The sequence below is a fragment of the Callospermophilus lateralis genome, unplaced genomic scaffold (genome assembly GCF_048772815.1).
Source record: "Callospermophilus lateralis isolate mCalLat2 unplaced genomic scaffold, mCalLat2.hap1 Scaffold_96, whole genome shotgun sequence".
Taxonomy (NCBI): domain Eukaryota; kingdom Metazoa; phylum Chordata; class Mammalia; order Rodentia; family Sciuridae; genus Callospermophilus; species Callospermophilus lateralis.
The window spans coordinates 2,883,858-2,901,749 of NW_027517776.1; the positions used below are offsets into that span (position 1 = coordinate 2,883,858).

Consider the following 17,892-nt stretch of genomic DNA (forward strand, 5'->3'; position numbering starts at 1 on the left):
GATTATTATACTTATTCCTTAAGTAGAAGATTGAATAAAACACATCTGATGGAAAATTTACCACTCTAGCAATTTTACTGGAACACTGAGGTCCCTTTACAAAGGACCTTAAAAATGGAACTTATAAAAAGATGAGTTCAAGGAAATGTCATTCCTTCAAAATACATTTCCTTAAGTTGCCATTCTGTAAGTAAATTAGATTTACTCACTTGCTCTTTCTCCTTCTATTACATCAAGTACTGTAAACCTGTATGCTAATGATCACCAGTTATATAAATTATAAAATAACGAACCATTATGTGACAAACAAATAGCAGTGATGGTAGGTGGTGACTAATGTCAGCGATTATATTCTATTTGCTGTTCCCAAAGTGTGACCTCCTAAGAGGACTTTTGGAAATAAGTTATCATTTGGAAGGTTAATCACATGCTAAAAGCAATCCTTGGGAGAAAACATGATTTGGGTGCTACAACTCCTTATATTGCAAAAAGTCTTGGAAGTATTATAAATTCAACTCAAAATTACACAAGGCTATGAATTACATTATCATTAGATCTACTGAATTCTAAGAGCTGATCCATTTTCAAAGTGGCAGAGGCAACAATTCTTGCATTTTCAAGATATTTTCTTGTCTGTCAATTTGCCATTAATGGTTAATTCTTAGCTTCGGTAATTTAGCCAAGAAACATAGCTTCATTTTCCTGACTATGCCTTCACAGACTTCCTTGACAATGAGCACTTAGTCCCTCTCATATGCACCATATAATTTGTGCTATCACAAAGAAGTACTACATTCAGCAAATTATAGTAAGTTGAGCAAAAACCACATTTATTGTCTCTAATATCAGTAAATTTTATTATGTTTTGAAGTAGAAAAAGATGCAGATGATCCAAGACAAAAGAGAGAAAAATTTAAACATTTTAAAAGGCTGAGTGCAGGGGTATAAGATGAACAAATGAGGTGCTGGAGACTTAAAAATCACAGGCATGCATTTCTGTTCAGCTTTCAGGTCAAGATTAGGGGCTATACCTCTATAGAGATTTCTAATATTGGATAACATTTATTATGATTTTTTTGGGGGGAAAGGTGGTGTTGATCCTTGAATTAATATATTGGGTCCACTTCTTGCTTACTGATAACAATTTAAGTCCAAAATCTGGGTTACCCTCAAAAATTTATCAAAGCAACTATCTATGTTTAAGGCATGGAAAATAAAACATTAAAGTTTTTCTCTTTAATATTTCAGATTTAAGTTGAGGAAATAAAATTAAGGAAGTCAAAGTAATAATCATTTCTTTTTTGTATATGTACATACATGTATATGAAATTTTATTAATGTAAACTAAATACAAATATTCAAATTGTAAATGAATGTTTCCATGTTTCCATGAACCTCTCCATTTTCTTACCCAGGAAAAAAATATGATAACTCTTATAATCTGGGCAATATCCTCATTCTGGTCAGCCACTTGAAGCCATCTCAGTGGCTGTTTTTATGCCACCTCATCAGCACTGTTCTAGGAAGGAACGTAAACAGGCTGGGATTTACTACCTCCCCTCTACTGCTCTGGGTAGATTTCAAGGATTTTGCTTTCTTGCTATAGCTTTGATTCTTTGCATTGCTGAGGAACAGTGCCCAGAGCTTAATTGATGGTATATGATCCATTTTCTCTATGGAGCCAAGCTGTTCTTTCCCATCTTGATTATTTTTGAGGCAACCAAAGCAGACTCTGACCTGCTACTTTTTCTTTCTCCTTTCCTTCCTCTTTCTTTTCTTTTTCTTTTTCTTTTCTTTTCTATTTTTTTTTTTGAGAGTCATGGAAAAGATTAGTTGGATGGAATCAAGCTCTCTGCTTCTTCTTTCACAGACACAGGCCCATCATTCCTACACCTCCAGATCATCATTTTCAGTAAAATATCTTCTTTTTTGAAGAGTAGGTCCAAAAACTCACTAAAACTTTGCATTTGGATTTAACTTAATTACAAACTTTATGTTTAGTCCATGTTTCTAAAATATATAACTGATTCTGAACTACTGAACTTAAATTGATATCAAACACTGACATACCTTCTAAGTAAATGTAAGTAAAGAACACCAGCCTACTTTTCATCCCCTTAAACCAATATAACATAAAAAAAACACAAAATCATAGAAAGAAGCAGTCATAGTTTAATATTGTCCAGTGCATATCTCTCAGCTTCAGAATGCTTCTTCTTCCTTTAGTTCCAGCCCTTGGCTGTAATCCACTCTGAGAAAGTCAATTCCTCTGTTTAATCTTGCACATAATAAGACAGGATCACCAACAGCCAGGGGAGTCAAGGATCCAGATCCATCTACAGACAAGGTGAAAAGGCAAGCTCTATTATCTTGGTTCCAATATTCACCTTAGAGTCATGCAATGAGACGTTAATCTCAGGCACTAAGGCCAATGCTCTTAGAAGAAAGACACAGGATGCAACTGTCTGGAGAATTGCTTATACTCACATATTATACTCTTTGCCTTACGTCCCACAGTGTGGCTTCATAGCCTTCACCTCCAAAGCCATTGTTGCAGGAGATATACATGTGTCCATCCATTTGACTTCACAGTGATTGTGAATGTGCTTTTTTTGTGGGAAACCTGTGAGCCACCCACAACCCCTAACCTTTCCATAGTCAGATGGTTTATTTTCAGAGGACAGGAATGTATGTAAGGACCCAGCCAGCACAGGTTAGTGACAGGTTCCTGGAAGCAGATGTTTTTTTCCATACACCGTCCACTTTCCATATCCCACAGGAGCAAGGTGGTGTCCCAAGAGCCAGTGCAAAGCTTTGACATGTCTGGGTTTATAGGAAACCCAGCAACCAAAATTGTAAGGTGGGATAGCTGCTGCCTTGCCTGTGAGGAACCATGTAAGTCCTACAACAGGACCATCTTCAGAGGCACTGAAGAACTGATGTGATTGGGGAATACAGGATACCTTGGTGATTTCACATTCATGTCCTTTGAACCTTTCTACCACTTTTCCAGTTTTTCAATTAAAGGCCATGACTATCTGTTTTTATAAGTTCTGGGTTTGAGTTTGCTCTGCATTTTCCCCCTTCATGACACAAAACCTACAGGAAGCCTAAGGAGGAGGAGTTTATTTCAGGTGGCATCTGAGCAGCAGCATTCCTGGTAATTGATGGAAGTTGTGTTCCCCCCTAAACACCAAAAGGATCTTCTTGGTTAGTTTCTAGATGTAATTATTTATAATATTTATCCTTTGGAAAATAATTCAGGCAGCCACTTCCTAATCTCCATGGGCTTGTGGGGCTGGCACTAAGGGCCTTAGGAATGCAGAGCTACAGAACATCCACATCCTGCACTGTCTCCCATGCCTCCTCCCCTAGCCAGCGGTAAGTTTTTTTTTTTTTTTCTAATGGGAAAACATATTATTATCTTATGGTAAAGAAATATTCAAAACAAAATTAGAATCCCAGTCCCCTTAAATTTTCATATCCCAATTTACCAGGGGGATCAGACATTGTAATAATATTTCACTATGTCATAAGATAATTTACATGGCTCAGAAAGTCAATCAATAGGAAGATGCAGTACAAGTCTTTTTCTTTTTTATGAATCAGAAGTCCAAATTTAACTGAATCATTAGATTACTATCTAGTAATCTAAGGATTAAATTCCACCTTAAGATGATGGAATGAAGGAAGAGTGCAGACTTAAGAAGCATATATAAACATTCAATTTGTCTTTATTTTCTATAAAGCAAATCTAGCAGAAGAGCTAATGGACTTAGAAGTCACATTTTCATTTCCAGTCCAGGCTGGCTTCTCAAAGTTCTCAGTTCACTTGATTATTGTCTTCTTGAAAGCTGTTTTAAATAAAGGTAAGTCAAGAATTAAAAGAGTATGTCTCATATTGTAGAGAAGATCTGTTTTTAAGCTGAGACTTCCTGGATCAATTTAATCTTGATATTTTTATTTTGTTTTTAAGAAACATGTATAAAAAGTCCATTATCTCTTTAGCTAGGTTATATAAAAAACCTGTGCTGGGCCTTGATCTTGGAATTTCTTCCATCAGTGAGGTTACACTGTAATGAGTGAAAGTGAAGAAGAGATCAACACACAGTCTGGCAGGTACTGTAATAAAAGCAGTACAGATCTAGAGGATTGTGGGTGGACAAATACGGTAACATCTAAGCTCCAACCCTAGAGATGAATAGAAAACATGACAGTGATTTTAGCTTTTTTGTTAGAAGACTGATAATGTGAAATTAGCAACTAGGAACATGGAAAATTCCTAACTAAACAAATTTTTAATAGAAAAGGCACAGAGAAGTGGGTGAGATAGGAAGGTAAGGAGAGATTTGATCATTGCAGATCTTGTAACCTCTGGTACAAAGTTGAGACATTTTTCTAAAACTTTGTAGATCTGCTAAGGTTTTTGTTTTGAATGACAGATAAAATTTTACATATTTACCATATTCACATATGTTTAAAAGTATATATATATAGTGGAATAATTAAATTTAGTTAATTAACATATGCATTACCTTAGTATCGTTTTTTGTGGTAAGAGAGTTTATGTTCACTTTGTAAGCAATTTTCAAGCTACGAATATTATTAATACCATTAAAGTTCTTTAGGCAGTGGAGTAACCTGATGAGATTTGTTGTTTTTGAAAGATAATTCCTTATGCTGTGGAAAAATTAATTGGATGAGAGAAAAACCAAAGCATTTGCATATTGGTAATTGCAGTATTTTAGAAGAGAGATAAATGATGATAGTCTGAGGAAAAAGACAATGAAGGATAGGAAAAATGAATGGATTTGAATCCTATTATGCAGGTAGACTTGGAATGAGCCTGTGATGGATTGGATGCAGAGTATGAAGGTGAGAGAAAATTCAAGAGTGATGCTCAGATTTCTGGTCTCAGAAACATTATTAATATAAAATGGCCACTGTTAGTTAATCATGGTAACTATAAACACATTTTGAAGATATAATAAATCTACTGAATATTAAAATTTCATAATAGATTCAGAATGTTCTTTAACAGTATCCACATTTTAAAAATAGACATCTTTATTTAATACTTCATACAAATTTGTAATCTCTCTCACACACAAACATACACACACACACACACACACACACACACACACACACACACACACACACACATACTCACACACAAATTTCCAGTAGGACAACAGGGTATTACCCTCTCAAGTGCTTTAAAACCAAACCACAAAAAGATTACTTTTCACTCCATTTTTATAGTCAACTAAATTTTCCAGAGGAAATAAAACTCTCCTGGCAAATGTAGTCAGATTTTCTTTGTATTTTAATTTCACAATTGGACTATTTTTGTTTTTGAAGATTTTTCCAAGAATAAAAAAAATTAGGAGATTTATTCTTAAGAATAAATTCAATACCAATAATCTTTCTTTGTTTTTATATGACATCTTATACTATATCATATAGCAAATATAAGAGTAGGGTTATATAATAACTATGTCCCCCTTATATTATAAGCTCCCAGTATGTCAAAGCTTCTCATTTACCTTTGCATTTCTAGTATTAAACAAGGTTCTGGTAAAAAAATAAGTGTTCAACATATAAGTATTGAAATAAATCTAATTATATAAAAATGGTATTTTAAAGCCACATTATATTATTAATTATAAAAGATCCATATTTTACGTAACAATTCAAAATAACACAGGAAAAGTTTTCAAATTCTAGTAAGAAATTTGTAGATAAAATCTTAATAGAATTTTTGTATAGCAACAAAACTTTGTAGTCCTCTAGACCCCAGATTTCTTTATTCAAAACTCATTGATGCCTTTTGAGTCTTACAACTTTTTTTTTTTTTTTTTTTTTTTTGCTTTTCCATAGGTAAAGACAACAAGAACTAACCTCATACATTACTGGAAAAACCCTCTTCTTGAACTTGATTACTACTAATGAGCCAAAGTATTTCCCCATACAAATGCTACCCAGAAGTGTGATACAGTGTTCTACTTTCACACTAAAGCTCTTTTCACCCCAAAGCTCTTTTCACACCCTCAGGTCATTTTAATGTTTTATTGACATTTAATCAACTAATATTTCCATGTTGTTTTTATATTTGCTAATGTCAGTACCAGTATACTGTATTCTAAACAGACAGATGTGTATGAATTTGTGTGTGTTCATGAGATAACACATGTGTGACACATGTGCTATCATATAACATCACCTACACTACTTTCTCTTTTTTTAAAATAGAAAATTTTAAAATTTGCGAAGCACTTTCTGTTTTTCTTATATTCTATATTGTCCAGATTCTAGTTACAGATAAAAGTGGTCCACAGAACGATACCAAACCAAAGCTACTGCAGGGTACCTGCATTCTAGTGTGTTTGAGTAGAAGTTACTTATCCAAATATACCGTGCCAATTCACTGCTATCGGTCTTTGCAAAATAGTAATAGATATAATTTGTGTGGCCAAATAAAAATATATTTGTATATGATATTGTCCTTTATCTCTCAATTGTAAAAACAAATATTTCAAATATATGAATTGAGAAATGATCATAAAATCACTGTAAAATATGTTTCTTTGTAGTGTATCATCAGTTGGGATAATGAAAGTTGTTAAGTCCTTGCTGCATTCTAATTATAAAGCACTTTTGATTAATTTATTTTGAGTATTTTTTCTATATTCAAATATTTCCATGTTTATTTGGGGGTGAAATCCCATCAAACTGGGTTTTTCTCACCATATATTGGATTGTCTCCCTAGAGGAGGTTTTATTTATATATTAATCTTACACTATTCGTTCATATGCTTTAAAAATGTTTGACAGTCCCTACTTAGTATTTCAAATATGGTAAACTCAAATTTTATAATAAATTATGAAACCTTGTCAAAATTGTTTTATAAATTCTGGAGCCAATTTGTTCCCCTTTTTCTCATAGTAGGAGGGTAAAATCCTGCATGTCAACCACCAACAAGTAGCCAAAACCCAATTATTTGATTTCTTGCTAGAAATCAGAATTTTCTTACTTATGATTTTGAATTCCACAGATCCATAGAGAAATATGCCCCCTCAAACATGCACACACTTATAAACATACACAACACTTTATATTCATGCTCTTAATGTTTACTCAATGGGCAGGTGCACATGTGCAGTTAACATTTCAGTAAGGAAGAGTATTTTTCCCATCGAAAATTGCTTGGAAGAAACCTTCTAAATACCATAAAAATAGTTATTTAAGGAGAGAATAAAAATTCTTAACAATCTCTTGGTGTCTCTTTTAAGTATTTGATGTTTCCTCAATTACATGACTATAATTTAAGTAGTTCATTCATTAAATCAGTAATACCACTTTACATCCTCTTTCTTTAGTGATACATTACTTCTCTTTCTACTTTCAGGTCCTTGTAATACAATGGTCTAGGACAAAATTCCTGAGAGAATATTGATGGCTAAGCCAATGTTGTGAAGATATACTATGACTTTGGCTTCACCTGATATATTTTCACAGCTTTCCCATCATATAGTTTTAAGGTTAACATAAAAATATCTTTGATGGAAATGGCAGAAATTGCACCACTTTTTTTGTACAGGTGAAATCTTCAGAAAAAGAGGAAATGAAAAGATTAAAGAAAAGAGACAAGGACACATGATCACATCAAAGGTTGTGGAAGACCAGGGAGGAAAAAAAAACTTCCATAATAATTTAAATGGAAGCTTAGTACTGCTAAGAGATTGAAATTCTAAAGTTCTGGCATAGTAGAAGAAAAACTGACATTTACAGACTTTATCACAGAAGGTTATAGTAGCAATCTCTTGACTTCAAACTAGGTTCATTATTACATTGGGACTGCACATTTAATTTCTTCTGAGTAATCAATGTAGATATGTGTGTGAAAAGTGTATATTGAAAAAAAATATGATCAAATAAGCACCAGTATAAATAGAGTTTCATAAACAGAAACACCTCCAGATTTGTGGTGTTAGGGTTAGGGTTAGGGTTAGTTCTCTTTTATATAATGCTAAGTGATAATATTACCTTTAAAAGGATTTATCCTAAGTCTATCAAAAGTAAAGCGGGCTTGAAGTAAATGTGGATAAATTCCTTATATATTATTATAACTAACTGTTATATTTCATAGCAAAAACAAAAGTAAAAACATACTTCTACACTTTAGATCTCCATATTTAACTTGATTAGTGTTGCATTTTGCATTTAGACTATTTTCAGTCCAATTTTATGGTTTAAAGTGTTTTACAACTTAATGTACTACTTGTCATTAGGAACTTGTCATTGAGGAATAAGTGAAAGGCCAATGGAAATAATATTAAAGAAGAAAACAAATTTAAAGAATGTCTAGTGCCTCACTTGATTAAAAAAATTATCTGGAGTAGTACACTAATATAAAGGAACTATATAGAAATCATGTGCCAATATCATCTCAAAAAAGAAGACTCATAGATTCCTTATGGCAAAGAAAGTTTTCTTCCAAACATGTACAATATAAATCTAAAACTACTACTTGGATAAATGTTAAGTGATGAGGTATGTGCAAAAATACACAGTAGTAACAATATTATCAGAACAGAATAAATGTAAAGAGTACTTGCTCATAAGCAATTTAGTAAAAACTGTGTGTTAGTCAGCCTTTCATCCCTGTGACCAAAATACCTGACAAAAACAACATAGAGGAAGAAAATTTTATTTGGGCTCACAGAAGTCTCAGTCCATGATGATGTGACTCCCTTGCTCCAGGACTGAGTCAAGGAAAAATAATGGAGCAAATACATAGTGGAGAAAAGCAACTCAGCTTATGACAACTGGGAAACAGTGAGAAAAAGAGAGAGAAAGAGGTTCCAAAGACAAGATATAGTAAATGGCCACACCCCCAGTGACTTAAATCTTCCAAACACAAACCACCTACCCAAAACTGCCACCCATAGTCCATTTAAATTGTTAACCCACTACATAGACTTATCTACTGATGAGGTTACAGTGCTCATAATTTCTGCATTAACAAATGAGATGTTAGGGGACATTTCTGCCCCAGTCCCCAAAGGCTTTGTATCAAAATGTAAGATACATTCAGTTCACCTGAAAGAGTCACCATAGTCTTAACAGTTCCATCATTGCCCAATGTTCAAGTCCAAAGGCTCCTTTAAGGAAAACTCTTGGTTACATGCCCATGTAAAGGATCAAAATCAATTTACATACCGCCAATATACAATGGTACAATACGTTTCTATTCTGAAAAGGAGAAATAGAGCCATAGAGGAAAACAAGACCAAAACTCAGCCAGGCAAACATTATGCTCTGTAATTCTACATCCAGTATCTGAGGAATATGGTAGTGACATGTGAGATCCAAAGGGCTTGGCAGTCCAGTTCATCCCTATTTCATATTTCATAATCTAGGAAGTATACTTTAATTTTATATTTCTTAGATGAAAAATGTACACTTTGTTCTGCAGAATTATACATAGGTGGGTGGACAATTACATCTTTTTAATTAGGCATTTTTAAAATATTTGGAAATTAAATTATACATATAAAGACATAATATGTACCATAAGTGTGAACACACACATATTCAAGAAAATTATTAAAATAAGTACTTCTTTATAATTATCATCATTTTGAGTCATAAACAAAACTGAGAGAAATATTTATTTTTTAATTCATCAAAAAAGATGTAAGGTTCTCATTTTAATCAATTTTATTTTGTATTTTGCCACTGTTTCACAGCATTAGAGGTGTTTATATGCTTCTACCATTTTATATTTCTGTAATTGTTAAAAAAGAAATGATTGTAATACATTCATCTTCATTTTTATACTTACTTTCCCTTAATTAATATAATATAATAATAATTAATATGAGGTAGTAATAATTAATATTACTGTGATGAACATCCACCAAGATATCAAGTAAAATCAGCATTCATCTAGATTCTTTTGGTACTCTGGTTATAAATCAAAGTCAAGAAATTATGATCTCCCAGGCTGACTGAGGATGGCTACCACTCTTCTCATTCCTCCTTAAAATTACTTGATTTTGCCACAGAATTGGCTTATGATTTTGTTATACTTTCAATAAATGACAACCTCCTGTTTAAGATGTATAGCCTTGAGCAAAGATCAGAAGCTTCCATAATGCTGGAGTAGTATAGGATTCTGTTAGGCAGATCTGTCTCTTGCCTTATAGCAGGAACCAAAAAAATCCCAATTTTTAAGGAACTTTCTAGCAGTGACTTGACTAAGTCCTGTACTAAACATAACAAAAACAGAAGCAGCAATAATGACAGGTCAAAAAGCCCTGAAGTCCAAGCAATGAGTGGAATTGGAATGACCATATGAATTCAGCAGAAATATGTAAGAACTCAGGATCAATTCGATGTACTAGGATGGTACAAGGAAATGGATGATCTATTTGGTTGATGATGCCTATAATAAGATAGGCATTCTTAATCCACTCAGTATTGTTGGAGTAAAGTGAAAATAAGCAGAAAACAGAAAGTAGAAAGTGGAAAAAGCCTTGTGAACAAAACTCACAGTACAGCCAATGGTGAAAGCCTTGAGGAGACAGTGCGGGAACGTTTATCAGAACAGATTGAAGTAGCATTTTTGAAACTACATAGATATCAGTGATAAATGGAAATTACAAATGAAAACAAACATACTTTGGTAAGCAGATAAAAAAGTAGCCAGTGAAAAGAAACTGAAGAAAGAAAAAGTTATAGTCTACATGGGGACAAAAAGATCACAATTACTCCTTAATTCATGACCTGAGTTAAGTGTTACTCAGAACAGAAGACTACAGAGAGTTATGCTCTGTGGACAGGTGAATCCTGATGTTCACACATGGATATCTCCAGGATAAAATTGCTGTGCGTTTGTCTAAAATTTAGAATTACCTGAAAATCCTTTAAACATTATGTATTCCAATTTCAGAGATTCTGATTTAATCAGACTGGTTGTTCCCTGAGGTTTTCAATACAGTTAGAGTAAGAACAAGTGGGCTAAACCATCTCATCTTATCTACTATAGATTTAAATATGTCCCTACAATCACCACAACAGCATGTTATGATAAGCTAAAATGGAAAATGTAGAATTCTTGGGTACATTTTTAAGAAAACATCTATTAAAATATTTAAATGTATGCAGGGTATTTCCCTCTTCCAATTTTTTTTTCAATGACAGATTTTTGGATAACTAGCTTTATTGTAATTTATATGATATTTGCATATATTATTTATATTTATCTAGTTATTCTGTCTTTAGTTTCATCATTTTACTTATGGATTGGAAAAGTTTGAAAATCCTTATTTAAAAGTAAATATTAAGATGAAGTAAAATTTAACTTGAATGTAAAGTTTCCATGTCATTTTTTCTTTGAAGTTTTTAGATACTCATTTCCAAATTATCATGAACTCTCTTCATTTTTCTTTTAAATAACCTTCTATTTTAAAAATCTTTATATTCACAAAGGTAGCAAGAGTAGAGTTATCATATACCCCAGAGTGTCCCTATAATTAACATCTTTCATTAATTTCTATATTGGTCACATTAGAAAAAATTATCAATTATTATTAACTGAAGTCAATATATTATTTAGTCTTACTTAATTTTTACTCAATAATCTATTTTCTGTTTCAGGGTTTCAATTAGTATCCCACACTACATCTAGTTTTCATGGCTCTCTAAGTTCCCCTTGGCAGTAATGTTTGTCAGAATTTCCATGTGTTTTCGACCCACTGGTCAGTTACAAAAGTTTCTTACAGAGATATGTCTGCTATGTTTTCTTTCTTTTTTACAATTCAATTTATGTTATGGATTTTTTGGAGAAAAAAACAGAGAGGTAAAGTGCCATTCTTATCATATCATATCAAAGGTATATAGTATAAACTTGAACTTACCACTGTTGATATTAAACTTGTGTTTTAGTCAGGGTTTTCACTGCTGTAACCAAAAGACCTAACAATAACAATTTTAGAAGAGGAAAAGTGTATTTTGAGGCTCACAGTTTCAGAGGTCTCAGTCCATAGATAGCCAGCTTTGTTCCTTAGGGGTTGTGGGGAGGCAGAACATCATGGCAAGAGAGTGTGGTAGAAGAAAATGGCTCCAGACATCACACCAGGAAGCAGAGAAAGAGCTCGCCTCAACAGGACAAAATCCAAATCCCAAAGGCACACCCCAATAGACCCACTTTATCAAGTCAGACACTACCTGCCTATAGTCACCACTCAGTTAATCCCCCTAATCAGGGGATTAACATGCTGAGTGTGTTATAGCTCTGTAACTCACTCATTTCACCTCTAAGCCTTCTTGCATTGTTTCACACATGAGCTTTTGAGGGATACCTCACATTTAAACCATAACACCTTACTTTCTGAATGAGGTAGTTACCAACTTTCTCCATTTTAAAGTCACTGTTTCATCCAGTCAGTTTTCTATACTATACCCTTTGGAAGGCATTTAAATAAACTAAAAACAAAAATACAAACCAAACAATGGGGAAATGTCAAAAAGAATAGGACTCATTTGCAGAAACCCTTACTGGCCAAATCTATAACAACTTGAAGAAAGAAAAAAAAATCAATAAGTTAATATTGGACTATAACAAAATAATAAACAAGTATTGGTGAGTACATGCTGATATAAATGATTGAATAAGTAAACTAAAAGCAGGATAATAAGCAAATATGCTACGGAGAAGAATTCTGAGGGAATTTTGAAGACACATTGTTCTCAAGGAGATGGGGCATAAATCCATGCTATGTGAGTGTGGGCTGCACATGATTATTTTTAAAACCCTATTGAAGGGCAAAATTTTAAAAATATACATAGCTTAATATTTTATGCATATAGTTCCATGACTGAAATATAATTTTAAATACATTATTAATTCAGATGTTCATATTTTTTTAAGTAAATTGATATGTCTGGAAGTACCAGTTAAATACTCATAAAACAAATGTTAGTCTCTATAGCAGTGTCACCTCTCTGAAAACAGAATTGAAATCCTCAAGGCTTTTAATATATTTATCAAACATATAAAAAGTTTAATATATCGAGATATACTTTTGAACACACATCAAAGATACTAAAATTTTGTTTACTTTGGGAGTTTTTCATTGTAGAACTACACTCACGATAAAACATTTAAATAAAATGTGACTTAAATGAACAAATTTGATTTCTTATCTAAATTATTTGGCTACCATCAATTAGTATAACTAAACTCTTTTAAACACTAGCAAATAAGCATATTCCATAGAAAATAGAACATCACTTCAGTCTCCCGATCTAATTAATATCATTTTATTTGATTTCAAATAATGTTTAAATTTTAAAATTCACATTATATAATAAGATGCTTATATTACTGTTATTTCCCTAGAAAATATAAAAACAAGTATTTATATCTAATTTTTTCCTACAATTTTAATTGTATTTAAGCATATGATTGAATGAATTTTACAGAAGGATGGAAACAGAAAGCTAAAAATTGTTTTGCATTAATAATTAAATATATTCTGTTGACCTACTTTCACCACTGGGCAATAAAATCTCAGGCAATTTTTATAACTGATTTAGTCACTTTCAGATAACAAATGAGTAAGTTACTTTTCACATATAAAGTATTCCAAGCTAGTATAATATATCAAATTCCAAAGTTTCATACAGTTCATTTCCCCCCTCCCTCAGATTCAGCTAAGAAACCTATACTGGGGAAGTAACATGGTTACTTTCTTCTCTCATTTTCATTCAGTTACTCCTGTGACACTCTAGATAGTGTTTTAGGTACTCACATATTTGAAGCAGGGAGAATCTAGAGAGGTAAATAAAAGTAATATTTAGTTCATTTAATATAAATTTAACTTAGCGATTATGTCCACTGTGCACATAATGTTATCCAATCTCTCATGGGGGCTTCTGTAGGCTTTTAGGATTTCCTTATTCTTTGAGAACCTTCAAAAACAGGAGAAAATCCCTAGGATTTAAAGATTTATCTTCTTAGTCACAGTTTCTGAATTTGTTTTTCTGTTGAGATTACCCAAGCTCTCAAAAAAGCCTCTTACCCATTGCCCCTCTCAAGGCCATGCCATCCAATGCCCTTCTTCAATGCTTAACACTGGCCAAGAGTGCCTCACAGATCCCTTGGTCACCAAACTGCACTTACCTATCATTTTGGAAGCAGTCACTTCCCACCCCATCGTCCAAACTGACCAGTCACATTGTCTCAAATTTAGACTCTTTGAACAGGAATCAGTCTGGTTTGTGAAACTCCCAAAAATAGAAGATTGAAGACATGGTCTTGAGTGTCCATTTTCAAGCCCTCCTCATGTACCAGAAAAAACAGGTAGCCTTATGGTGGGAGATGCAGAATGCCCAACATATAAGCAACTCTCTCTGAGCCAGAACTAATACTGACAGTATACTATTCAGCTAATGACTGTGTAAATCCTGCAGAAGTGATCTTGGTCATTGCTTTGGGAAATGAAAGTGTCACCTAATATTCTCAGTTACATCAACATCTTGTTCTTACACAGGTAGGGAAACATACATGTGCATATTACATTATTGCTAATGTTCTATAAAGTTGCACATATATTTTATACAATAGTACCATCCACATATAATACTGTATTAAACACAATGTACTAACAGAAGAATATAATTTTTTATACCAAACATGATTTTACAAACTAAAAACAAGGTCTAGATGTTACTGCGATAAACTCTGCTAAGGATGAGTCTAATGTAGATCAATGAAATGATAAAGATAGTGAGTGAGGCATTTATTTTGACCACCTTTAAAGTTGACATGAATCACCCCATGTTATTTGATCACTCATTTTGTTATTTGGTAATATCTTATAAGAATGCATATGTTTCTGAGTGTGTGAATGTGTGAATAGGAAAATATTTACAAAGGAATGCTCACAAAAGCTCTTCCTCTGTCCATTATATAAAGTGTGGGTTTTACTGCTCAAGTTCCTGGGTTTTTGCAGTTTATAATCAGGGTAATTAAACTAAGCAGAAAGAATGAGAGAAACCAGGCCACTTTGATCTTTACTGAAGCATAGAGTTATTGGTAGAAAAGATTCTAAAGTCAAAAAGGGAAAGACAAGAAAGTGTCAGCACTGAGTTAGCATGTAAAGGAAGTTTTGTAAAGTTTGGGTTGACATTAAAAACTTGGAGTATCTGTTATGATTATGAGATGTTACAAGGAAGAAAAGAGATAAAAGAAAATTGTAGCTGGGCTCGGTGGCACATGCCTATAATCCCAGCAATTTGGGAGGCTGAGATAGGAGAATCATGAGTTTAAATCTAGCCTTAGCAATGGCAAGGTGCTAAGCAACTCAGTGAGACCCTGTATCTAAATAAATACAAAATAGGGATGGGGATGTAGCTCAGTGTTTGAATGCCCCTGAGTTCAATCCCAATCCCCAGTAGCCCCCCAGAAATAAAATTGTTAAGTTTTGCTTATGTTATGTAGGGAATCACATTAGGCATTTCTAGGATGAATCTTAAAGACTTAAATTGACTGTATATCATAGAAGTTTTTTTTGTTGTTGTTGTGTATTTTTTTTACTACTCTTGTGCCAGAATAGCCACATAGAAGCTAAATTGAAGATAGGTTATATTTTATATCTATCCTCTTCTTATCTTTTCCCTCTATTTTTATATTGTTTCTATTTTGAAGGACATTAATTTATAGAAAATATGCAGGTAGGTGGGTAGATGAGCACATAAATGTTTTCATCTCTTTAAACATTTCATATTTATTTGATCCGATCATGATTTTTACAAGCACATCACCAGTTTTCCTAAATTAAAAATAGATTGTTATTATTCTCTTTATCCTTTCACTAGGTAGAAATTTTTAAAGAAAACTTTGTGAAATCAACTGTCACTTAATGTCAGTTTTGCAAGTGTGTGAAAAATGTCTACAAATCAGATTTTTGATTTCTCCATCACCCAATGTAATCAACTGAAGAGGGAACTATAGGGGGAAAAATAGCTGAGACTCCTACTTTCTAGATTTCAAAAAAGTTAAATGGTGAAATAGAGTTATAAAAGTTTTCAGTTTCTTTCTTTCTCGAATTGTGTTATATCAGACCCTTCTTCAACTGATTGTACAGCATCGATGAAAAGGTGTATCAATTTTGAAGTTTTTTCCTATCTTTTAAAGATTCTCTGTGAGCCAGCTGCTATTTATATTCAAACCATAATCAGGAGTTGAGTAAGTTTTTATCTTAGACTGATTTTTGTTGTGTTATCTTTCATTACTGATTATCAACTACATATTTTTTGATTCAGAGCACCATTATTTTCAACCTATTTATAATATATAATAAACATATATCCCATATTAAATAACATTATTCATTGTATGTTCCTAGATATAAATATATATATTTCCAAAATATTAACCACCTAATTAATGTTATAATGAAACTCATAAGATTTAAATTGTATAATACATTTTTGCATATCAAATATTAAGTTGTAGCAATTACACATTTCCGATGTTTCTAAATGCACACTACTTTTGATAAATTGTATTGATACAATAACATTTATATTCCATTATAAAGAATTTAAGATATTTCTAATAAATATATAGAAAATTTGTTATTCTATTAAAGAAATACATAGTAGGGAGTACCTTCTCCTCTATCTTATTCATATAAAACATTGTAAAGTGATCCTGATTTTCTCTCACATGCTTCATTATTCACAAGTTGTCTTAGATTACATGTATTTTTCTAATCAACCACTTTCTTTTAAACTACCTTTTATGGAAACCCTCCAGATACCCAAAGACTTATGAAATTACTAATAGAAGTTGTTCAGTTTGAATTTAATTAGTTATGTTTAGTCTGCATTATTATGTATTTCTTTGTATGTTTGCTCTACTTTCCCAACTATTTCAAAAAATAAATGCTCACATTTATCCTCTGTATTTCATCTGTCCACTAAACTTAGGTAATTTCAAAGATACAGCCCCCAATTTTTTTTCAGCAATAACTTCTGAAAGATAAAAATAAGCATTTATATCTCAATGCTCACTACTATTTATTACTAAGGAATGTAGTGAATGAAAATAAGAGAATGAGTCATTTACACTCACCATAGAACTCGGTATATGCTTTACCCAGAAGCTCATCTCACTTTTAGGTGATGATGAAATGCAGATATAATATCCCTGCATAGTTATTTAAAAAAAAAAAAACACTATTTGAATGTGATCAGAAACTTAATGTGCCACTAAATGAGCCATTGCATTGAAGCTTGTGCAAATAGTTTTTTTTGTTAATCTAAAGGCATAATTAATGTCGCCAATCTGCAGTCACCAAATTTCTAAAAAAATACCTACATCAATGACCAATGTAAATTCTATAAGAACAGCTGAGCAATGCTGTTTGGTAGAAATTCAGAAAGCAGCCCTGATGACAAAGCAATAAATCATAAATGGCTTCTGTTATAGTTTGGATCACTGCTATCCCTTGAAAAGCTCATATGTAGCCATGTAGGAATGTTAAGAGGTGAAATGATTAGTTTATGAGGGCTGTAATCCCACCAGTAGATGAATCTATTTGATGAGTTAACAATTTGAATAAAATGCTGGGTAGTATATGTAGTCAAGTGGGGTGTGGCGGAAGAAAGTAGGTCACTGAGGTTGTGGCATTGGGGCCTATTCCCCATCCACCCTCCCCCACCCTCAACTTCCTCCCTTCCTTCTATTAGGCTTCCTGGCTGCTAGGAAGTGAGCATCTTTTCTCTGCCACACCTTTCCACCATGATGGTCTGCCTCACTCAGGGCCCAGAGCAATGGCAGCTGCAGAGAGCATGGCTCTCTGAAACCATGA

The 17,892-nt window shown here is 32.9% G+C and overlaps 1 pseudogene; it reads right to left on the minus strand.

Moving 5' to 3' along the window:
* Nucleotides 1-2,202: 2,202 nt before the first annotated feature.
* LOC143387698 (WD repeat-containing protein 31 pseudogene) lies at nucleotides 2,203-3,155 on the minus strand (annotated as a pseudogene).
* Nucleotides 3,156-17,892: the final 14,737 nt, after the last annotated feature.